General features: G+C 41.2%; 1 long non-coding RNA gene across 5 annotated transcripts; it reads right to left on the reverse strand.

Annotated features, from left to right (window-relative positions):
- Nucleotides 1-14,500: 14,500 nt before the first annotated feature.
- LOC131394066 (uncharacterized) lies at nt 14,501-23,246 on the reverse strand. 5 transcript variants are annotated; one of them, XR_009216059.1, is made up of 5 exons: nt 22,650-23,246; nt 21,747-21,924; nt 21,214-21,275; nt 16,969-18,764; nt 14,501-16,356 (listed from the first exon to the last, which is right to left on the reverse strand). It is a non-coding gene; the product is annotated as an uncharacterized LOC131394066 (long non-coding RNA). The 5 variants fall into 5 exon arrangements; XR_009216058.1 differs by having other exon boundaries at nt 21,214-21,283; XR_009216056.1 differs by having other exon boundaries at nt 21,214-21,924; nt 22,655-23,246.
- Between the last annotated feature and the right edge of the window lie 1,181 nt (nt 23,247-24,427).

The following is a 24,427-nucleotide window of genomic DNA, read 5'->3' on the forward strand; positions in this document are numbered from 1 at the left end:
CTCTGTTTCCTTTCTTATTGGCATGACTTACTAAGGATAATTCAGAACTTCAATAGCTTCTTCGAGAAAACTTAAGGTCTGTCAAACTGGCTCCTCCAATACCTTTTGTTTTCCCTAACCTCCCTATGGTCACTTAAGCTTTAGGCCCCTGCTCCATCAGGGGCCCTCAGGGGACTCAGGGACCCCCAAAAGCAGCCATCCAAAACTAAAGAGGCTAATTGCACACAGCCTGAGTATTTTATCCACTAGGATGAGCTGTGGAGACACCTAGACAGCTGTGTGATTCCTCCTCAGCTCCTTGCCCAAAATTTAGTCCACAGCCTTTATACGATTACATATTAGAGCAAATGAAAATCTTAAAAACTCGTCACAATTATCGGTTAAAAAGCTTTAGCCCTCATATTGAGCAGATAACCTTAACTTGTTCCATCTGCCAGAAACACAATTTGAATAAAAATACAAAGAGAAGCAAAGATGAGAACCAGCTCTTATACAAACTAGTGAATTTTGTATGACAGCGCTTACGCCTAACTCATGGTTAAAATTTTAGAATGAAAGCCACGAGATCTCTATTTGCATCTGCCTGTATGTTTATGTAATTATGTATATATGATATTCTCCTACCTTCAGATGGTATGACAAATTAATCCACAAAATCCCTTAAAAGAACTCTATTCTAATTGGCTTGGAGAAAAATGAATGAGCACTTATATAAATAAAATATTCCTAAAATTCTCAGAAATATAGAAATTAGCCCAAATGCTTTTCAAGTTCACTGGTAAATCTTGGTTAAATAAGACTAATTGGATAGCATTGGTTTAATAAAAACAGGTATGTCTTTAGAGTTATCAGCGTTAAATATAATTCAGGCATACATTTTTATTCTACCTAGGTTTACTAGTCAAATAAAGCTAGTAATATATCTACTAGACGTTTAAGATTATAAAATTTATAAACTTAAATTGTCATTGTTCTGACAAAATTTTTTTGAAAAATAATTATGTTTTGTTATATCTGCCTAAAAAATAGTTTCCAAAATCTTTTTTGGTGACTTGAAACCTTAGAGTTACACTAAGTTAAGTAATAGATATTTATTAAAAATCTAAGTCATTTCTAAGTTAGAAACTGCTAAAACATTCATTATGAACATAAGTTTATCTACTTTTGACTTATTTTTAAAAATAAACTAGAGATATTTGGATTTTTTAATAAACATGTTCTTTTTGCACAATGAAAAAAAATTTACTTTAAAGAAGTATATACCTGTAGAAATTGTGAGATAGTATATATATTCACAAAATTTGATAACTGCTACAAAATGCTGATATATGACAGACAATTCACAATTGTCTACTTCCTAGTTTTGTCTATGTCGGGAGAGAGGGAGAATATCCCTCTGCCCTTTCCCTTAAGGTTCAACTTGGCTGGCCAAATAATTAACAAGACAGGTTAGCAGGAGAAAATAATACCAAGTTTAATAACATGTATACATGGGAGAAAGCAGGGACACTGCGTTTTTCAACACAGTAGCAGAAATTCTCGTCTTAAATACCATGTTCAGCCAATGACAAAGGAGGATGTTGGGTGTGGGGGCAGTCAGTTACAGGAGATTACCACTAAAGCACAGTAAACAAGAGTAAGGTTATTATGCAGATTTAAGGCTTTACCTTCCACATTGATAAGCCTCTAGAAATGGGGCCATCCCCCCCTCTTCCCAAACCAGAAAGGGAGATACCTTTACAAATGGAGATTTCCCTTATAATTGTAAATGTTTGTCTGGCAACTCCTTGCAGGGCCATCCAGAGAATGTGGCCTGAGAGACATAAGATGGGCTTGTTGATGCCTTTTCTATTGTAACATCTATTTTACATTATATTACAGCCATCAGATAGAAGATCTGTTCCAGGAAGGAGTTACTATGTCAAATTCTTTAGGCAGGTAGCGGGGGAGTTCAAATGTCCCTCAGAGAAAACAATTAAGGTAAAGAGATATATTTCAGGGTGGCCAAATCTTGATCTCCCATATCTACATAATAAAGGTTACTAATGGTTAACAGTTACAATCTATATATGTAAATGAAACTACTAGAAATAATAAGAGTGGGGGAAAACAACTTTGTATGCAAGGAATGTAAGATGTGTTTTTGTTAAGGAAAAAAGAAAGTAATTTTGTCCTAATGCAATTGTTTAAAGGTTATTTAAAGGTTGTTCTAGAAAGAGGAAAATGTAGGACAAAAACCTGAATGGATGTATAAAGTTGTAAAAGATCTGCAGAAAAAAAGAGTGATCGAGCTGGCTAAGATTAAACAGATTTATTTGTAAGGTTTTAAAATGAGCTTTAATATCAATAATGTACTGATGCAAAACTAGAGTTTCTTCTCTCTCTTTTATTAAAATGACTGAATTTCTTGGGTTGTTGGTCTGCTCTTAATAAGAGATTATAAAAGATTTTTCTTTATCTTTTAAGTAATCCACTAGAAAACAGATTCTGTGTCTTATCACAATAATTTCTTGTGTTGTCTTTATCATGTCATCTATTATTTAAGAGAAACAAATTTTCTCATTGTTTAAAGAGCTAAGGTATTTTTTTAATTAAACATGTTACCTCCTATATTTACCTTTAAAACCTTTTATTGTCACTTTGGTTAAATAGATAACTAAGTATTTTTCCACAGTGCCCTGTGATCCTATTTAATCAAATCTTCAAAACTTGTGACATTTTTTACAATGTTTGGTATTTTGCCTTCTTGACATCAAATCCTAGATGAAATCTTGACCTCGAGCTGACTTTGAGATTTCCCAGAGGCTCCCCAGAAAATCTCAAAGGATTTGTTCTTTCGCCTTATAAAAACAGAAATGTTAGAACATAACTAGGTTTATTTGATATGTTTAATTGTATGAAAAGCATTGTCAAATAAGAAGAAATACTTAATCTTCTCTGGGTTATATTTGTATGGTTAAATGTTATTTATATAAATATTTCAGGAATTATATGAAGTTCCTAGAAATTTGTCAATGACCTTGCTGTCCACGATACATTCTCATGCTGCTTTGCAGATAGTAGACAACAAGGGTATAGTGCTATCAGTCATAGTTCCAGTTATTATTTAAAATGTTGTATATCACAGAAACAACCAAATTTCGTAGTCAATTGCATTATTTTTGTAATGAACTCTCATCAGATCTTTAACTGTGGCCATTTTAAGTATTTTGTCATTTATGGTAGTTATTGTTTTAGTCTAGTTATTCTCTGAAAATATTTGCAATTGGGTACAAACCAAAGTGCTTCACCTTCAACAATAAGGAAGTGTTTCAGAAACCCACAAAAAGGACTATGCCAGGTACTCTGGGGTACAGATTTCTAAAGCATTGTTTAAATAACCTTGAGATCACACCACTGGACTAAGTCAAGATTTCCAAAAACTCTAGTGGAGAAGCCAGTGAGTTCATGAAATTGCTAACCTAAGATCAAGCAGAATAAAAATTAATTACATGGGAGTAAATGAACTGATGAAGAATGATTAGGATTTTTATGGCTTTTGTTTGGAACACTGCTAGTTCTTTAATGTTCTATTTTCTGGATATAAGGAGCCCCTTCCTCTTTTCTCTTAAGCTATCTATAAATCATAACAATTTAGTAGATTATACTTTGGAAGCAGAAATGAAACATTTATCTTTTGTCTCTGCTCGATTCCTCCAGAATTCAGAAACTCTTATTGAGTATTCTTATTTTCATGGCAATATAATTATTTACATAGGTTCGATAAGAATCTATCCTCCTGGTGTTAGGACATGATTAGAAACATTAGTTACATAATGAAAGCTTTGACTAGAATGTCATATTTGAGAATGATGTGCATAGAATCAGGTATGACCAGAGAGTTTTATGGAACTAAGGTTGACTTTATGGAGCCAATGCTTACAAAGTCCTCCTGGAAATATCAGCCTGGTACCTGAGTTACAGGTGACTACGGAAGGTCACTTCTTGGCAGACCCAAGAACTTGAAGATATTTTGGGGACCTCAAGAAGAGAGGAATTCCTCCAAATCTATAGGTACCGCAGGTGAAGTTTGATGGCAAGTTCTTGGCTTGGCTTCCTATCTTCAAGAAGCTTTTACAAGTACAATCTGAGATTCCTTATAAAAGTTCCAGCAAAGCAAACTTAAAATAGCCTATCTGGTCATTTACTATTATTGCTGCACTTATGTGAATAATCAAGCCAAACTTAATGAGACCAGACTTATTTTGTAAATAAGAATAATCTGACTTTGATTACTTATGTCTTAACAGAAAACTATAATACTCTTGTGAGTTAATCAGATTCTAGTCCTGTTTATTTTCTTTGAGGTTTTATTATCTACCTATAAACTGGACTGGATCATGCCATCTTACACATTTTGTTGGTCCTTACCAAATTCTGTATTTTCCTAGCTTCCTTCAATATCTGGTTACAAACCTGAAAATTAACATCTTCAATTTTTCTCCCACCCTGCTGACTTGGTATCACCAAAAACTAAACCTTGACTGCCAAGATCCTTACTGGAATTTGAGATTGTCTTATAACTGCCCTTTTACCCAAGGATCTGAAAAAGTCCTGCAAGCTGAACCTCGTTGACTTGATATAAACTTCAAAGGACTGAGCACCATAGCAGATCGTGTATGGGATGCCATCATCAAAGACATTCAAACTAAAACCCACAAAGTCCATCAAATTGCCACTGCTCTCCTCACTCCACCATCTAAAAATGCTTGGAACACAATGTTTAACACTCTGGATTCAGAAACTGGGTTTATAGTCTGCTCCAATCATTAATATTTGTTTTTCTGCATTCTAATCTACGTTCTTCTTTCCCTTTGAGGATTGCTCATCTCCCATTTTCTAACCTGAGTCTTTTCTTTATAGCAATCAACCCAGCTCCTGGTTTGTGAAACTTCTTGGGAAGTTTCAAATGGGGGGAATGAAGGAATTGACAGTCCACCAAAGTGGTATGAAAATTACTTTAAACTGAAATTATATGAACAATCAGCAGCCACAGAAAGAAATATTACCTAAACTTAAGCAGAGCCCCCCAAAAATAGAGCTGACACTGACCCCCTTTGAAGGAGTCTCCTGCTTGAGAGAAGGCTGGCCTTTTGTATTGAGAAACGAGAATTCAGCTACCCATTAGCATCAAAACACCAACAGACCTTCTATACTTTCTCATTCAAGTCCTAAGCTACACCTTCTTTTATTGAGTTGGTATATAAACCAGCCTCTGACTATTCAGCAAGTTACTCACTGCTAATTAGTCCCACATGCATAATAAACTTTTCTCCTGTTAATCTGGCTATTGTCAGTTAATTCACAGTCCCCAGCTGTACAGACGTAAGTGGGTAGAGGAAGTTTTCCTCCTAACATAGACATCAATAAATATTGTCTAAAATTGATAAGTCAAGGAACAGGGAAGTACACTATAAGCACATTGTCTATAGTTATGAAAGTAACCAGTAGACGCCCTCAAAAAATAGATATAAGAGATTTTCTTGGGGGAATTGAAATGAGGTTTGGAAGGGAGGGGAGGAGCATGTCACCTGTTTCTTTAATATAAACTTTTCCATTGGTATCTGATTACCTGACGGGCACATATTATTTTGATAAATAGGAAATGAAAGAAGTGAATACAGAGGAAAGTCACTGTTGTGCCTGAGGACAAGGTGTTCACACCTTCATACATTTCACAGGGCAGTTCTCTCCTCACTATCTGTTCCCTTCAGAGGATGTAGCACAAAACTGAGCATAACACATTTACATCCCAAGGGACTCACATCTGGGCAAGAGTCCCACTGGAGTAGGCAGGGGATGTGAAAATTGATTGAGACTTCAAACTCCAGACCAAATGTTAAGTGGATATTCAATTGCAAATGTGTCTGCTTTGCATTCCCTCAGGCCCATAGTCGGGTATTCATGTGCTAATCAGAATTCACCAAAACAATGTTGCTCATCAGGAGCTAAAATCAGTACAAATTGTTAATGCAGAGAAAATTTCAAGAAGCCAAAGGGAACAAACTTCAAAGTAAAGAAGCCGCTTCTAGTTTATTATGGAAAATGTGATTTCCCCACCTCCTCCAAATATGTTATGCCTTCCCTTGGACTATCAAAGCACATGTACACAAGATAAATCTGAGTTTGCAGAGCTTCGGCTCCACAAACGAATTTCTCAGGCCTTCATTAGCCTCCAGGGCCTTGTTCAACTGTAGGCACCGCCCTATTTCATGCACGTGTGATTTTTTCAAAGAAAATCCTGAAACTGAAGGATCTATCCCAGAGGTTCCCAAATTTACTAGGTTCATGGTGCCCTCAGTGTCTTAGCAATGTTTTTCCAGCATTCCAGGCGAAAAGAAGTAACTAACAATTAGTGTATTAAATAGCTCCCAAACAACCTAATACGTATATATATTTTACGAACTTACTAGCCAATTGAAAAAATAATACACATAAATTGAAGAAAAATAATACTTCATTCTTAGCCACAACTGCTTACTAGTGGATGTATGCTCACTGTGCACATGTTCTTGGGCACCCCCACCCTCATTCCCTGTTCCCCATTCATTTTTCACATCACCCTTCATTTTTATCAGCATAGGAAAGAAAAAATAATTTTCCTTCTACTTTCTGAATTCTTAGCAAAGACTCCTGTAATAAAAGGCAGAATAACAAGAGGAAAACAAACAGAAGTTTATTAACATGTATACCTCATATATACATGGGAGATATCTAGGGAAAAATGAGTGACTCTCTGAAGTGGTTAAAATTCAGGCTTAAATACGATCTTGATAGGGAAAGGGAGGGAGGACATAAAACTATTAGAGGAAGTAAATGATTTTTAGGGAAGACGAATGGGCCTTTAGGAAAATAAAAGGGAGATATGGCAGTTTGTGATAAAGTTTGTCTGCGTCAAGTGTTGACTTCTAGTCTCCTCTCCTATGGTAAGAGTCCATCTTCTCTGGTTGATAAAACTACCAGGGAGGGGATTTATAACAATTGACTTCTTTTGGGTTGATTTGTCTTTAGGTAGAAAGGGGAATTCAGAGAAAGCATTTCCCTGTATTCACTGTTTTTCAAGTTCCTACAGCTCAGTAATCAATATGCCCAAGTGGCATATTCTGGGGTGACATGTCCTGAACTCCTACAGTCATATTTTGGGGTGGAACATACCGTTAGCCTTCAGCAGCTACTTCAGAAAACACAGCTTCGCAAAGACACAATATCATCAAAAGGAGTTAGTGCAATCACATTGAAACTGTGGACTGTCTCAAGTTAGTATCTCATGAGGTGAGTAAATCATAAAGTATTTGACAGATGTCAAGTTTCCCCCCAAATTTCACAATAGCCCACAGTGCTCCTGTGGGAATTCATTGTGATGCCCAGGTGCCTTGGCACACAGTTGGGGAGTCACAGACCTACCACAAGACAAAGTTGAGGCCAGACATAAGTTCCTGGAAAGTTAGGTAGATGGTATTAAATGGCAGAAGATGGGAATTTGGGGACTTCACCCCAATACTAAGTAATCAGGAATTTCCAAAAATCTATTTTTCTGAACTTTAATGCAATTGGCGGAATACCATTGCTACAAAAACTACTGGAACATTCAAAATGCTTCTTGTTCTAGAAAGTAAGATATAAGTAAACCTCAAAGAATGTTTAAACTAGAAGGCATGATAGAGATAAGGTAGCCCTACTTTTCCATTTTAAAATAGAGAATATAATAATATTTATCTCGTACATATATCAGTCACTATTCTAAGGGCTTTGCTGTGTTAACTCATTTATCTGCACCACAATCCCATGAGATGTTATTAGCCTCATTTTACAGATGAGTAAACTGAGACACAGAAAGGTTCAAAAATTTGCCCAGGATCATACAACCAGCAAGTGGAGAAACTGACATCCCACTCCAGACAACCTGGCCCCAAAGCCCGAGCTCTTTTTTCTGTGGAGAATAGATCCTCAGAAGATTCTTCACTAGATGTTTGGTTCAGTACCTAACAATTGACAAAATGCTTTCGAATCAATTATCTCCTCCGAGAGCCACAAAACTGCAAAGTGGGCACAACAAATATCGTATCCAAATTCCAAGGGGGGAAAGTGAAGCTGATTGGAGTCCAGTCCAAGGTCAAGTTGCTAATAAGTGTTTGAATAGGATAAGCCGAGCTTTCTGTCTTCAAGTGCAGTGATCTGGCCAGTGCACCACATTTAGGTGATTTTTTTTTTTCTCATACATTCTCTAAAACAGTACAAGTGATTTCTCAGAGGAAAATTAAAAGACTACTACTGTTCACTAATCTTCAGATAAAATAATAACAAATTCAAATCATTGCACCATGTGCCGAGCACTTTAGCTCATTAAGGCCCCTCGACAACCTTATGAAACACACATTTTACCCCATTTTACAGATAAGGAAACTGGACTCAGAGGAGTCACTTAGCCAGGGTCCTTCAGCTAATGAAGACCTGGTGAGCAGATTTCTGGACTCTAAAAACTAGTGTATGCTTAACCTTTGTGCAAGTTTCACAAAACCTGATTTGTAAAAGAATATGTTTCAATTCCAGGAACCAAAGAGCATTTTCACTGGCAATCCTGTTTCCTGAAAAAAAAATTTATCTTATTTGCTATAAAATACAATCATGGCTTTGTAATCATTATTTTCTGTATTCAAAAATTAGTGGAAACAACTGGAATAATAATATGAAGAGGTCAAGAGACAGGGTCTTTATTTAATTTGGCTTCTTGTGTAAGTGGAGCAGTAGAATTTAAGGAGAAAAAAGTCACCAAGAACTATATTTGCAGAAGGAATAACTTAGGAAAGCAAAAGGAAATGAACATGTGTTAAATCCCTATGGTGCATCACAAGCTTGACCCCATTTCCTCCTCACAGCCCCCAGCCAGGTGAGCATGTTGCTGGTTTATAGATGAGAAAACTGAGGCTAAAGTGGTTAAGAACTAGTAACCTACCCACAGTGACATGGGTTGGGGTTGGGGTTTAGCTCCCAAACCTGAGCTCTTTCTCCTGACAAACTTCTGGACCAAAGAAACTCACAATGCGAACGTTGAAAAGTGATTATTTGTGCAAATATACAAATCAACAAACAAGAGCAATATCCATAATAATTTCTAAATAGTAAGTGAAGGATCAATAACAAACAATTAATTTGAGGATATTGTTTCACAAAAAAAGAGAATGTACACCCAGGGTATTCAGAGGCAAGTCACCTGTGGTTAGAGAAGGCTGTGATCCTTGCATTTCCCAAGAAACCAACACTTTGTTTTTTACATCACCATGATCAAAGAACAAAATTAGGCTTTTTCTTGTCTGTGAATGGTTCCCAAATTCAGTGCTTAGATTAAAAGACAAAAACAAAAAAAATTCTATTAAATATGAACATCTACGTCATAAACAAAGAGTTTAAAATACTTGCAAAGAATTATTGCAAAGTATTGCTTTGCAAAAAGGTTTGCAAAAAAAGTTCTAGAGCCAGCCCTGATGTCCTAGGGGTTAAAGTTCAGCATACTCTGCTTTGGTGGCGTGAGTTCTGTTCCTGGGCGCAGAACCACACCACTCATCTGCCAGTAGCCATGCTGTGTCTGCAGCTCACATACAAGAACTAGAAGGACTTACAACTAGAATATACAACTATGCACTGGGGCTTTGGGGAGGGAAAGAAAAAGGAGGAAAATTGGCAACAGATGTTAGCTCAGGGCGAATCTTTCCCAGCAAAAAAAAAAGTTCTAGAAGAGTATTATCAAAAAAGAAAGAAAGAAAGATTGCATTCCTACAACTTGTCAAAGGCATATATAGTGCCTTTCTTGGTATTTGCCAGTACAGCCTATCAACACTTTTATTTTCTCAGCCAGTAGTTGACATATGTGTGTTCAAATAAATTTAAGCCCGACAATGCTACCCAGGCACACAGAAAGAACAGGCAAGTTCCCGTGCATGCGAACTGACTCAGGATCAACAGAAGAAAAATATGAAATGTTTTCAAATAATGTAAAATGACTTTTACATTAACAAAAAAAAGAAAACAGTGTTTTTTATTTGCTTTTCTTTCTGTATTTTCAAATTAGTGTCCACTTCATATGGTTGTTGTCAGGATACATGATTTAATTTGTGTCAAGTTCTTAGAACAGTGTAAGCATATAGTAAGCACTCCAAATTAATGTTTCCTATTATTATTACTCTTATCATTATCACTTTTACACCCATTGACCAATATCGGCGTTCTGTGTAAGGCTTGAAAGCCAGAGGTTGCAATGACAGAAAAGTCACAGGCTATGACCTTAGCTCAACATTGGTTGCCTGTCACTCCAACAGAGGGAGTCTGTCTGGCTAGGGACAAGGTAAGGGGGGAAAAATTTTTCTCTCCCCTTCTAGGTTCTTCCGGCTGGTCTAAGGATTAAATTGACATGAGACAGAATAACAGGGGAAAATCAAAGTTTAATAACATGTATACATGGGAGAAACCCAGGAAAACTGAGTAACTAACCAAAATGGCTGAAGCCACCAGCTTAAATAGCATCTTCAGCTAAAGACAAAGGAGGATGTCAGGGGTAGTGGTTTGGGAGTTCCCAGGGGAGGAAGGCAATTCAAATGGAGGTAGAGAAGCAGGTGTTTGGTAAACAAATGTTTGCCCTGCCTTGCACAGACAATAGGACATGGAGAGGAGTTTGATCAAAGGGGCCTTGCTAGGTTCCTCCCTGTCTAGAACACCTAGTTCATATTATACTATAGTTATCTGTGGTGATGGCTCCTTCCTGGAACAGGCCGTGTATTTTAAATTCTTTTAGGGAGTTAGGGGGAAGGTCAAAGTTTCTTCCTGAGTCTTTTGTTCTTAAAAATAATCAAGCCAAAGAGACACAGTTTGGAGTGGCACATTCTGCTCCACTACAACATCTACTAGAGTAGACTTGTTTTCCGTTTTTAGAATGCTGTTGCATAGAAGACACACACAAGTTTAAGAGTATTGAATCTGAAGTCAGCTTTTGGCTTGTTAGGAATAAGTTACTGCCACATCGAACTTGAAAAATTTTTGTTTTTGTTCTAATCTTTAATTTGAAAAAATTTACACCAAGGAGCAACATAAAAAAAATTAAATTGATGGTGTCTGTTTCTATTTCTGTTTATTCTGATGTTAAAAAGTAAATTTAAATTATATGTGATGGAGGCTCAGGAAGAAGGGGGAGGAGGGAAAACAGATGTTACCATTTAACAAGAAGAGGTACCAGGCATTTTTAAGTGTTCCCTCCCCCAAAAGTCACCCATCTATTATATAAAATAGAATACTGAATATACCTCTAACAGAGACCAGAAGCTTGAACATGTATGTGTCACTTTATGCAATCAATTAACACACATAACCCTCTCTCTGTATTATTCTTTTGGTTCTTAGCACTTCCTCCTCTGAAGTAATTGAGTTATACCAATTCATCTCCTCTACCTGACTGAAATCTCCTTAGAAATAGAGGTGATTTTATCTTTGCATCTCCAGAATATTCCCTTTTGTGCTTTAGGACGTAATAGCTTCTCAATTACTATTTAAATAAACAGTAAGTTAATCAAACAATCAATGAGTATTCAATGAATATCCACTTATTTATATAGTCCTCTCTTGACCTTGTGGAGGATACAGAGAAATATGAGAAATAGTTTCCGTATTAAAAGATGTTTAATAGCAGAGATAAGACTCAATAGACTGACCGAAAGACAGATAGATAAATGAAAAGTTACAGTAAATTCTTCGTGTTTAAGGATGATGAATGATGAAAATGGAAATGGTGATTCCAGGAGGGCAGCCACCTTGCCATGTTCCTGTCTCAGAATCCCCACAGTGTGCAGCATTACTGACTGCACATGGCAGGTGTCCAAACACTGCTTGTGGATTGAATCAGTGGATGTAACATAGGTTGTCAGACTTGAATAAGAACTCAGAGCTGATGGATACCAACCTCCTCGTATTACAGACAAGAGTTGTTCTTTAATAGGGTGCCTCCCACTCAGATCATCCTCCTTCTTCATTTTTCAAGACCCAGGTCATTCTTCACCTTCTTGGCAAAGTCTTTCCTGATTATCTCTCCATGCAAAGTGACCTTGTGGTCCCATAGATTCTCAGAAATATTATGTTCCTTTTCTTCTTTCTTTCTTCTCGTTTTCCCTTTCTTTCTTTTTTCTTCCTTCCTTTCTTTCTTTCCTTCTTTTTTCTCCTTCTTTTCTTTCTTTGGGTCTCCATTTTATTAGATACACATTGTACATACTCTTCACTTACAATCTTTGTCAGTCTTTTTTTTGTGTGTGTGAGGAAGATCAGCCCTGAGCTAACATCCCTGCCAATCCTCCTCTTTTTGCTGAGGAAGACTGGCCCTGGGCTAACATCTGTGCATACCTTCCTCCACTTTATATGGGATGCTGCCACAGCATGGCCTGACAAGCAGTGCATCCCTGCACGCCTGGGATCTGAACGTGGGCTGCCAGCAGCGGAGCGCGCGCACTTAACTGCTACGCCACTGGGCTGGCCCCACTTACAATCTTTTAAATTATGAAACATTTCAAGGATACAGTAAAGTACAGAAAAATGATAAAACAGAACCAAATACCCACTATCCAGATTTATTAAATGTTCACATTTTGCCACATTTATTTCTGCTCTTTATTTAAGCATATGTCATGAAAATCCACCTGGAAAGATATACTCCAGTTATAGCATGGTGGTGAACTCTGAGAAGGGAGGAAGTGGGAAAGCAATGGGAAGGGGGGCAGAAGTTGGGAATTTAGCTATTAACTGTCTTAGAAAAATTAATAACAACAAAAATATCCTGGAAACTGGTGTCTGTTTCCCCTGCACACTCCATCCCCCTTCCCATTTAACAGTCAGACTGCTTCTTTATCTCTGACTGAGTCTGTCCGGCGATGTGAGCAGCTTCTCCACGTTTTAGTTTTGTCTCAACAACCAATTGGACGGCAAGCTCCCGGAGGGTAGGGGCCATGTCTTACCCACATTTGTCTTCCACTCAACACAGAGCATATGGAACACATTGGCGGCTTATTTCCTTTTGTTAAACCATGCAGTTCCTGTGAATATGGCATATGCAGCTCATTTTTTTATTTTAATAAGGGTTTTTCTCTCAAATTATTAACTTTGCAATGTCTTCATTTATCATCTCATTCCTAGTCTTCCCAAGAAAGTTGTAAGTGCACTAAGTCAAATTTACATATCATCTCTAACTTGTTTCCAGGGGATTCCCATTACAATAAGGATGAAAAATTGCCGAAGGCAGTTTTCAAACCCATCTGTACATACCATGCTTTAGGGATTCATTAGACACACTTTCTTTGCTTATTTTGAAGATAAACTATTGCAGCGTCTCCGTGGTAGGGCAGATGTAATCTTCCCTGGCCGGATCCCCTGCAGATGCTTAGCTCTGTGGTGGAACTGAATGTCTCCATATTGAAAGGTCAATAACTCTTTCTATCATTTTTCATTAAAGTGCTTGGAGTGGGTAGTTCCTAAAGGAATAATTAGTTTGAATCTGGCATATGATTCTTATTCACTCCAGTGAGTTAACCTTGAGAATTCCACTCTGAAGTCAGCCCTTGACAGGTTTTTGTGGGAGTTTCACCTCACACCTTGGAACAACTGAAATGTCTTAGGAAAACCACATTTCCAAAGCCAGAGTTTCCAGCTGGGTGCAGAGACATGAAATGCCCCAATTACCACGCAGGGAGGTGGGCAGATTTGCCAGACGGGGAGCAGAGAGGGAAGTGGGGGCGGGGAGCAATCATTGTGCGTGCTTCAAGACATTGTTCTTGTTTCAAACCTTGATTTCCTAAAGGTTCAGGGAGAGTCCAATAAAGCTGTTATTATTCTAACCTGCAGGCTCTGGTGACATAATCCAGCTCCAAGCACAGCCTCAGCTTGAAGTGACACCTTGGGGAACTCAGCTGTCCTTCCTGACCAGTAGAACCTCCTAGCAAAAATCCAGTTCCTGTGGCCAGAGCTAAAGGTCCCACAAGACAGAGGCAGGGGGAGGGTGTGGGGATGCAGGAATGATGCAGTCCAGGTGATCTCATCATTTCAGATTGTGCTCGAACATGACCCATTGGGAGCATTGGAAGTGTTCTCTGGCAGAGCCTCAGAATCATCTGTACAATACCCCAGGGAGACATCGGTTCAGTGGATCTATTAGTTAAAGTCTCTTTGGTTACAAATAATTCAAACTACTCTGGCTAGGGTAAACCAAAAAGAGAACAGGAGGGAAGAAAGCTGGGCTGGCTCAAGGAAGAAAAGACAGCTGAATAACCCAGGCCTGCGGAGGCTGGGAGCCACCCCGCCCCAGGGGCCTTGTGGATCTTTCTAGAGCAGTGTTGTCCAGAGGAAATAAATAAATTCAACCACATAGGCAATTTCAAATTTTCTAGTAGCCACATTTTGAAAAGTAAAAAGAGACAGGAAGAATTCATTTCAATAATATATTTTATTTAACTTGATAAATCCAAAATATTATCATTTCAACATATAATCAAAGAATTTTTGAGATATTTTAAATCCTTTTTTTCATATCAAGTCTTTGAAATCCAGGGAGTATTTACACTCAAAGCCCATCTCAATTGCACTGGCCACATTTCAAGTGCTCAATAGCCACACATGGCTACCGCCTTGGGCAACACAGCTCTAGGGTGCTGCCAGTGATCCAAATTGTTACCAGTAGTGTCTGATATCAGTGAATTTTAGTGCAAAATTTCAAATTTGTGGGAGACAGAGTCCCCAGGACGGGCTAGTGTCCTGGCCACAGCCGGACCAATTAGCTGTGACAGGGCAGGGCCACTTAGACAGACATGGCTGCTGAGGGTCCAGATGCCGAGAAGGGGGGCCATGAGCCAGGTGGCTATCTCAAGAAGTGGTAACCAGCACAGATTTGAGGTGAGCACAGGGAGTTTTTAAAGTCCCACGGGTAATTTATGATGGGGCAGACTTGGGAATCATTGACTGTTACCCCTCTTGTTTTACAGATTAAGAACTGAGGCCCAGAGTGTTCCGTTAACTAGTTCAGACATTGGCCCTTTTTCCCCGGTCATGTGGCTGTAGTTTGGGGGTGACGGACAGGCAGCTTTGACAACTTTATTTCTCCACTCACTGAGGAGGTCCTCAGTGGATGCTCCCAACCTCCCAGGAGGGTCTGGCCCCTCCTAAGCTAAATAGCATTGGTGGCTTTGGGTATGTATGATGTCATCCTTAGCTGCCCCAATACTTCAGAACTGCCAGGACCACACCAGCCCTTCATAGCCAACCTCAGGCTGAGGGCCTCAGCGGTGCCTTCTCTTAGCTTTCCCTCTCTCACTCTAGTCTTGTTCCAGTAAACCCGAAGGTGAGGGATGTTAAAGCTCTGATTTGTAAAACTTGCCAATTTCTGCAGTGTAAATACTCCCACGGTGGCCAGTTTCAAGCTACCAAAATGACATCAACCTGCCTGCAAAAATCCTGAAAATTTAACAATCTGGTCTTATGACCAGGATAAGCTGGATACTGCACACATCAGTGGCAGAGCCACCACGTTTCCTCCTCTGTGCCATGCACATTCTCTCCCCTCTCTCTATTCCCCAAAGCAGCAGCTTGGTGTGGACCCTGGCTTGAGAGTCAGTCAGAACATCGGCTGCCCCCTGGGTTGGTCCCTCTCTCCCCTGTGGATTTCTCTGACGTTTGAATTCATGTTAACTAACTCACAGGATGGTGGTGAGGGTGAGAGAAGATCCTTGTAAAGCCTGCACACAGGAATTTTTCTATAAATGCCACTATTCATATTTTCCCGTTTCTGATATTTAATGAGCAAACTCACAAAGAGCCAGCATTTGAACACAAAGAAGTCCCTTCAAGGATTTCAAACTAAATTACCACAACTCTCCAGGTCAGGATGGTGTGAACAGATAAGGCACTTCTTCTGAGCTTCGTGCACATCCTTGGGGCAGATGGGGGGAGGATCACAGGGAGTGAGATGTGAAATTATCATCAGGAATTGTGATGACACGGAAATGAGAAATAATATTAGGTCCTGTATCAGTTTCCTAGGACTGCTGTAAAGAAGTACCACAAATTCAGTGGTTTACAACAACGGAAATGTATTCTCTCACAGTTCTGGAGGCTAGAAGTCTGAAGTCAAGGTGTCAGCAAGGACATGCTCTCCCCAAAGTCTCTAGGGGTGGATCCTTCTTGCCTCTCCCAGCTTCCCAAAGGACCCCAGGCATTCCTTGGCTTGTGGCAGCATAATTCCACTCTCTGCTTCTGTCTTCGCATGGCAGTCTTCCCTCTCCTTGTGTCCCCATCCTCCTCCTACAAGGACACCAGTTATATTGGATCAGGGCCCACCTTAATGACTTCATCTTAACTTGACTGCATCTGCAAATAACTCTATTTCCAAATAAAATCGCACAGCTAGCCAGGTCAGGACTTCAGCATATCTTTTGGGGGACACAATTCAACCCATAACGGGTCTAGGTACTACAATACAAAATCCCTAGGGGATATTTTCAGCCCCCCAGCCTCTTTTCCCCAACAAAGAGAAAAGCATTTTGTATATTTCTAAATTAAACTAATATAGTGTCAATCTCTGTTGACAACATTGGAGAATCTGGACCTCCTCTCCAGGTTCTCTCGGCCAAACTTAATCTGGCAAATGTCGTCAGCAAGTCTGTGTCTCAGCAGGAGGACTCTGCGCACACAGACACTAGAATTCCCCTGTCACGCAGCGTGAGGCTGAGTCCTAACGTTCAGATGTGTAGAGTATCCTTCTGGCTTCCTTACAGATTCCTTCCCTCCCTCCTCCACCTTGGCTCTCCTACAAATTGTTCCTTGTTCATTCATTCATTCATTTCATCCATTCAACAAGTAAGGATTCAGTGCCTACCACTAAGGGGTAGTACTGTATAATACTTAAGTCCATACCTGCATTTGCATCCTGGCTCTACTTACAACTTACTTCATCTCTCTCTGCTGTCTGTAAAGAGATAATAATAACAATACCCACTTCAGCGAGTTGGTGGGGGAACTAGAGGGTGCAGTACAATATGTAAGTACTTACCACAGTGCCTGGCACCTGGTTAAACACTGAATACGTGCTGGTCATCACTGTTACTATGAGCCTGACCCCCATTCAGAGCCTGGAGATACAGTGACAAAAAGACCCACAATGCCTGGCTCAAGGAGTCACAATCCAGTGTAAACAGCCGTGAACAAGTAAACATAACAATTGCAGATTTACATCACTGTATTTTGTAAAATCTCCTTTCTACAGCAATTCCCTTGGGTTCATCTGAGTTTCTGATTTTATAGCCAGATATGTTGAGAGCAACTCATTAGCCAGTCAAGATTTTCCAGCCCTTCCAATGCAGTCCAATGGTTTGATGCCATTACCCACACATGGGGGATTTATTTCTAGGCATGGGCTTGGGGAAAGGAGTAGGAGTAGGGACACTCATTTATTCTCCCCATAAAACTTTCAAATTTGGATGTTCTTGAAATAAAGAAGAAAGAGTAAGGGGGAAAGAGGTTGAGACCATTGTTCATGTTGGAGCTTCACCAGTACAAGCCTGAAAGCAATTTTGATATCTCGCACACATTCTCTAGCAACATAAAGAAAAAAATATGCAATCCGATCAGGGCTCAGGTCCAGTGAGAAATAGCCCAGCTTCAGTTTTATCAGCAACAGCTCTGGGAAACGGGAAGTATGAGGCAACAAGACATGGGTCAGTGTGACCCACTCCACGATGGCCTGGGTTCCTTGTAGGGGGTGGGGGGTGGTTCACCAGAGTCAAGAGACCTCACTTAGCTCTTATAAGAAACTCCTTCTGTTCCTGTGTATTGAACTATCTATACAGTTGTCTTCTACCTGCAATGAATCTATAGGCCAATTCTGATTTCAAATATTCAAATACTAAATTAAGAACTAACTATAACTTGTACTTTTTACTTCTGTTTTTAAACTTTTTTAAAAAAAGATATTTTATATCTATCTTTTAATTTATACCTTGGCAGGACTTTTCATGCAAATTGTTTCATAAATCAGAAAAAAAAGTTTTTCAGTCTCCGTACACTGACATTCTGTTGGTGGAATATGGTTACTGCTGCAAATCTGTCAGCTGCTTGAGAGCAAAAACACAGGGAAAAGGGGGCTTAGAGGCCATCGCGTCCAGAGACCACCCAAGTGGATTGCATCAGAATCGCCTGGGAACCTTGTTAAACACACAGCTTCTGCTTGTTCCCTTCACCTGGGGCTGATCCGATGGTCTGCAGCGAGGTGTGGGAATGTGTGTCTGTGCGTGTGTGTGAATCATCCCTCCCCGTTCCAATGCCCAGCTGGGTCTGGGAACCACTGAGCCAGCCCAACCCTCTTATTTTACAGGTGAGAAGCTGAGGGCCCAGAGGGCAGACGTGATTTGCCCCCACCATGGAGGGAGTATGTGAAACTTGCATTCTCCTCTGCTCCAGGGACTCATCCACGGTAACAGTTGGATTAAAGTGCAGCCAGCCCCCTTCGTGGGGACAGGTCAGCAGTAAACGAGGCTGATGGTTCAGCATAGAGATGACGAGCACCAGCTTTGGAGCTGACAAACCGCAGCCCAATCCCCTCCTTGGCCGCTGACGGGTATGTGCGAAGACACACCGGAGGCAGAAGCATAGCGTAGATCAACTTGGCCTTGTCTTTGCCACCCAGCCTCCCCTGGCGATTTCAGTCAGTGTCCCTGCAAAATGACAAATGTCATAGGGTCACTCTCCAACATTTGGAACCACAACTGTTGACATCATCAATGCCAAATATTACAGAAATCAACAAATGAAACCCCTCATCCACCCGCCAGCCTCCAAACAGGCAGAGTCCAAGGGGCCTTGGCTAAGCATTTAACTGGCCCTTGCCAGACTTGAGCGGCCATCTCAAAGTGCTATTTGGGGCCAATTAATCACCCACCCCCACCCCCACTGGTGAAGTTTCTGAAAGGGGAGTGGAAATTTGCTCGGGGAAGGACAGAGAAGGAAGCGTTAGTGGGGAAGAACTAACAAGAGGTTGGGGAGCAGGTTAGGAATCGAGAATGTTGTTGGGAGGGACCCTCCTTGTGAAGAGTTCAACGTGTGAGTTAGTTCCAAAAAAGAAAAGGCTGTTTCCTGTGCTCCTTACATCTTCTTTCTACCTTCTTGACACCATTAGTCACCTCCCGCTTCAGGATGGGTTGTTTACACACCCGAACCACCTTGCTGGCTGGTGGCAGCTTCAAAGAGGAAGGAGGAGGCCCCGAGCCCACGGGGAAGAGGGAGCCCCTGTCCTGAAGTTCCAGGGGATGAAAAAATGAGTGGCAGCTCACAGGTGATCTGGGGGTGACAAAGGGTCACCTAATGGAGAGGGACACTTCCAAGGGGCCACTCTGGAGGGACATGAGACCGGACCCAGGCTTTTCCAGAATGCACCAGGGAGGCAGGTGGTGGACTCAGTTGATCCACCTAGTGGTTGGAGAGGTGGAAATTGCAATGCTTTTAGAGCACAGATTTGCAACACTCAAAGCAGGCAAGGGTGATCACGGCAGAGTGGGCAGAAGTGGAGCTGTGGCAGAGTGGTCCACCAAAGAAGGGAGAAGAGGCTGTTCTGCCACTGTTGGAGCTTGTACAGCCACACCACCTCTCTGGGCCTCGCTGTTCTCTCCTCTTCCCACCCTCTTATTCCCCAGACTATTCTAAGATCTCTTCCAGCTCCAGGGAGCTATGGTATGCCTCTGCCCACACTGGAGCCACTGTCCTGGCTGTCAGAGGAGCTGACAGACTTCCTAACACTCTCACTGGCCTCCACAAAGGGAGGCTACAAGCACAGCAGAAAGTGGAGGCCCTCGTGATGTATTTGTATTTGAAAGTTGGACACATGTCCGTAAAAGGGCTTCAGAAACGTGATGGTCGCCCAGGCCTGTTCCTCTCCTCCACCCATCCCTCCCCCAACATCCTGCTGAGCCTCTTCCAAGAGCCTCCAGATTCAAAAGCTAAAGAAAGATAAAGGCGGGGAGAGGCTGCTCTCTGCCTCTGCTCTCAGCCTGCACTCCCCTCAGCCCCTGGAGCAGCGCCAGGCAGTGACTAATTACCCCCTTTCCCCACTCTTCATTCTCTTCTCCCTGAGGCAGGCAGAACACTTCAGGCTTTCAAAGTTCTTAGAGAAAGCACTCTTTAGGGCTTTTTCTGTGCAGGGATCAGGAAAAGAAAAGGAAAAACATTCTGCTGCCTAAACAATGAAAGCCTTTGTTGCTGGCCAAACTGGAGGCAGTGGCTCCCTCGCAGAGCCGAGGCTGGGTGAGGTTTGCAGGTGTTTTGAACTGAGCCCGCCTCCTCCTTAGCAGCCTCACTGACCCGGGAAGGAGTCTGCTGGGTTGTTTCATACGGATTCTAGCAAGCAAGAACTGATTGTCCCTCTTTCCTAGCCGACTGTGCTGGGATGAAAGGACAACCACTAATTAGGAAATTTCTAGTATTTTACTTTTTTAAATAATCTTTTTCTTCCCTTGCTCTTTCTTCAACTCAACATTTATTGAGCACGTACTATTGGCAGTTAGACCCCTAGGGAGAGACAACTACAGTGCCTACTCACGAGGGACTCAGGAGATTAACCCTGAGTTATCCGAGGGAACTGTAATGGCCTCCCCAAGGCAGCTGCCTCGCAAGACACTGCTGGTTCTCCTCAGGGCCCACCTCCACCACCCGTCTTTGCTTCTAGACCTATAACTAAACTCAGTTACAAGGGCCTGGAAACCCAGGGAAGAGCCAATGTTGTAGTTCAAGTCCAAATGCCGTCTCCTGGCAGAATTCCTGCTCAGGGGAGGTCAGTCTTTTGTTCCCTTTAGGCCTTCAACTGACTGAATGAGGCCCAGCCACATTAAGGAGAGCAATCTGCTTTACTCAAAGTCCACCAATTTAAATGTCAATCTTATCTAAAAACACCCTCACAGAAACATCCAGAATAATGGTTGACCAAATATCTGAGCACCACGGCCCAGCCAAGGTGACATATAAAATTAGCCGTCACAAGTCCACCCCTTGTCAGCCTGGCACCCATGTACATCTCCTGAAACCATACTTAATCTCCAAATGAAGACAATAACAAGGTTATACCTCCACCTAACACGAGACAACTATCCTGCCTACAACCAAAAACACACTCACCTCTTCCCCAGAAGAGGATGCAAAGTCCTTGATTGATGTTTATGCTTCTTGATATCCTGTAACTTAAACACTATAATGTAAAATTAACAATACTTAAATACTATGATATAAAGTCGAAACATCCTATGTTACATGATAAGGGGATAAGAGAGGAAGAAAACAAAGATATTTGCATAAACGCACACACCTGCACACACACACAAATATATTCATAACAAAATGAGGAGGAAATACTCATGATAATTACAGCCCTCATTTCTGTAACTGGTCACACAACTGGTGATGACTGGTATTTATAACTACTTTCTTCCATTATCCGTTCTGTATTCCCTTTGCCTTCAGTAGCAGCTCAGCTGGTCATAGCTCTTTACCTGGTGGGGTGATCCAAACTTTCATTCCTGCAGGCTCTGGGCCATTAGGAGTCCTGCCTGGATTGGATTGTTATAGTTTTCCACTCATCTTAATCTCAGGGTGTGGTAGTACTAAGAAATGCCCTAAGGGATCTCCTGTATTCCAGACATACTCCTCCTTACCTCCATGTGGACGAGCAGACCAATTTCTCCTTGTAGTCAACCCATTTAAAAAGTACACATGCCTGGTGCTACCACAGGCAATTGGGGCATTGTCTTTGGTGGTGGGGCCTGGGTAACTGAAGCTTGAAAGATCTTTCCATTTGGCTTTGATATGAGTCCATGGCTGAGATCTATTAACCTGGTGGGAGAAGCAAAAAGGGAAGCAGGGGAAGAGAGCACAATGCAGTTAAGGCGGGCAGGAAAGACACCATCCCTGCTGTCGATGTCATCATATGTATTTATATGTGCCAGGGTGCATTTGAGGAAGTCCTCGGTGGGAAGAGGGACAGCATCACAAAATCTAACAAATGGAATGTCCCCATCAAAAATCTATTCCAAGCCATAATGTCCCAAGAAATTAAAAATATGGGATAATTCATGAAAGAAGAAAACTAGCCCTGAACTTGTGGAGCGGGAAGGGAGAAGGGACAGTTACCAGGATCATAATTCAGAGTATAGTCCCACATCAGCCAAAGAATTTTTAAGCAGGGTCTTTGGAAGCTGCATTTCCTTCAGATACAAGAAGAAGCAGATAACTGTCCTGAGTATTGAATTTTCTCCTCATAGCTGATAAGCGCTCAATTCTATTGGCTAATAAGTACAGTCATGTACCACATAACAATGTTTCGGTCAATAATGAACTGCATATACAATGGTGGTCCTACAAGATTAGTACCATAAAGCCTAGGTGTGTTATACCATCTAGGTTTGTGTAAATATACTCTATAGTGTTCACACAACGACAAAATTGGCTAATGATGCATTTCTGGGAATGGAGCCCCATCGTTAAGCAAGGCATGACTGTATATGAAATGTTCAATTTCCCTGTTAGTCAAAGAAATGCAAATTAAAACAAGACATCACCTTACACTCATCAGAGTAGGAGTAAGTGGGAGGTCAGATAATGTTCTCACATGCTGGTAGAGGTGTGAACTAGGATGGCCATTCTGAGACACCATCTGGCAGTCTTCATGATATCAGGAATGCATTTGGCTGCAAGTTGGAAAACACCCTTTGGTGGGTATGCTCCTGAGAAAGCTCGCGTAGGTCCACCAGAGGATCGCACAGGCACGTCCAAACGTGTGTACTAAACTCATCAGACTAGTTGCATATGGGGAGAGGGCATGGGGATGGGATAAGGAATGAGAAGAAAAAAAATTAATAAAACTTAAAATAAAGTAAGAGAGGAGTCCTGAAAGATCAGTTAGGATATCATGCCACGATCTAATTAATTAGATGCTCTACCTCTGAAGTGCAATTTAATTAATTCATTAATTAATTACCTTGACTCAGCCTCTCAGGGCCAGCTCATCCCTTGGCACCGACAAAAGGCAAGTCTGAGCCTTCCAGGCAGGGGCCAGTTTCGGCCAGGCCTGCCTCGGATGATGTCACTGTGCACCATGAATGCAAATCATTTCTACAAGTAATAATATTCTTTTAAATCTTTGTCATTCTGATGAGTGGGATAATGTACAACTGAATTTGGAAGATATACAAGGATTTAAAAATTAGATCTTTCTTTAAAAGTCAAATGTATTTCATTTTATAAAGCGAAGATTTAGTGCCCCCTGTTGATGCCCAAGAAAACCCGAACTGTCAGAAGGTAGGGCTTGGTAAATGTGGTAGGCAGAATCGTGGCCCCCCAAATTCCCATGGCACAAACCTTGGAACCTGTGAATATGGAAAATGGGACTCTGCAGGTGTGAATAAGGTCCAAGACCTTGGGATGGGGGAGACTATCCAGGACTATCTTGGTGGGCTGCACGTAATCATACGAGTCCTTGGAAGCAGAGAGCCTTTCCTGGCCATCATCAGAGAGGGAGGTGTGACAGCAGAAGAAGGTCAGAGGGACATGACATTGCTGACTTTGAAGGTGGAGGAAAGGACCATAACCTAAGCACTGCGTGGCCTCCAGAAGCTGGAAAGGCAAGGAAATGACTTCTTCCCTAGAGCCTTCAGAAAAGAACGCAGCCCTGCTGACACCTTGATTTTAGCCCAGTGAGACTGGTCGGACTTCTGATCCACAGAACACACGACAATACATTTTCGTTGTTCCAGGCCACTACGTTTGGCATAATTCGTTACAGCAGCAATAGAAAACTAATACAGTAAATACAACCTGACTTGACTCCATCCAGACAATCTAGAGGTAGCTTTTCTTTCTTTCTTGTTTCTTAGCTTTTCCTGCTAAAACCCTACAGAGGCTTCAGGAGTATTATTCAGATGAGGCAGGACTGTGGGAAGCCCACAGAATGTTAGAACTGGAAGCCATCACAGAAGTAACCCAGTCTACCTGCCCACCCAAAGCCAGACTCTCCCCTACAGGATCCCTGACCATTGGACACTCAGCCTCTGCTTGAACCCCAGGAGAAAGCTGCAGCTTCAGGTCTACCCCCGTCTACATATTGAATTTTCTCCCTATGCCTGGCTTAGTTCTGCCATCAGAGAACATTCCTTATGAGGAAGTCTGTTGCATCACTTGAGGGCTCTGTTAAAATGTTTTTCTTGCTCTAAAGTGTCCATGTTTTGGCATTGGTTCTGCCCCTAAGGTGACATAGAGTAGAAGATATGGGGTGTTCCTCGGGCCTGAGGTAAGAAGATTGGGTTCAGGAGACAGGCTAGCAGATTATTGAGCTTCCATT

Source organism: Diceros bicornis, chromosome 29 (assembly GCF_020826845.1).
Source record: "Diceros bicornis minor isolate mBicDic1 chromosome 29, mDicBic1.mat.cur, whole genome shotgun sequence".
NCBI lineage: Eukaryota > Metazoa > Chordata > Mammalia > Perissodactyla > Rhinocerotidae > Diceros > Diceros bicornis.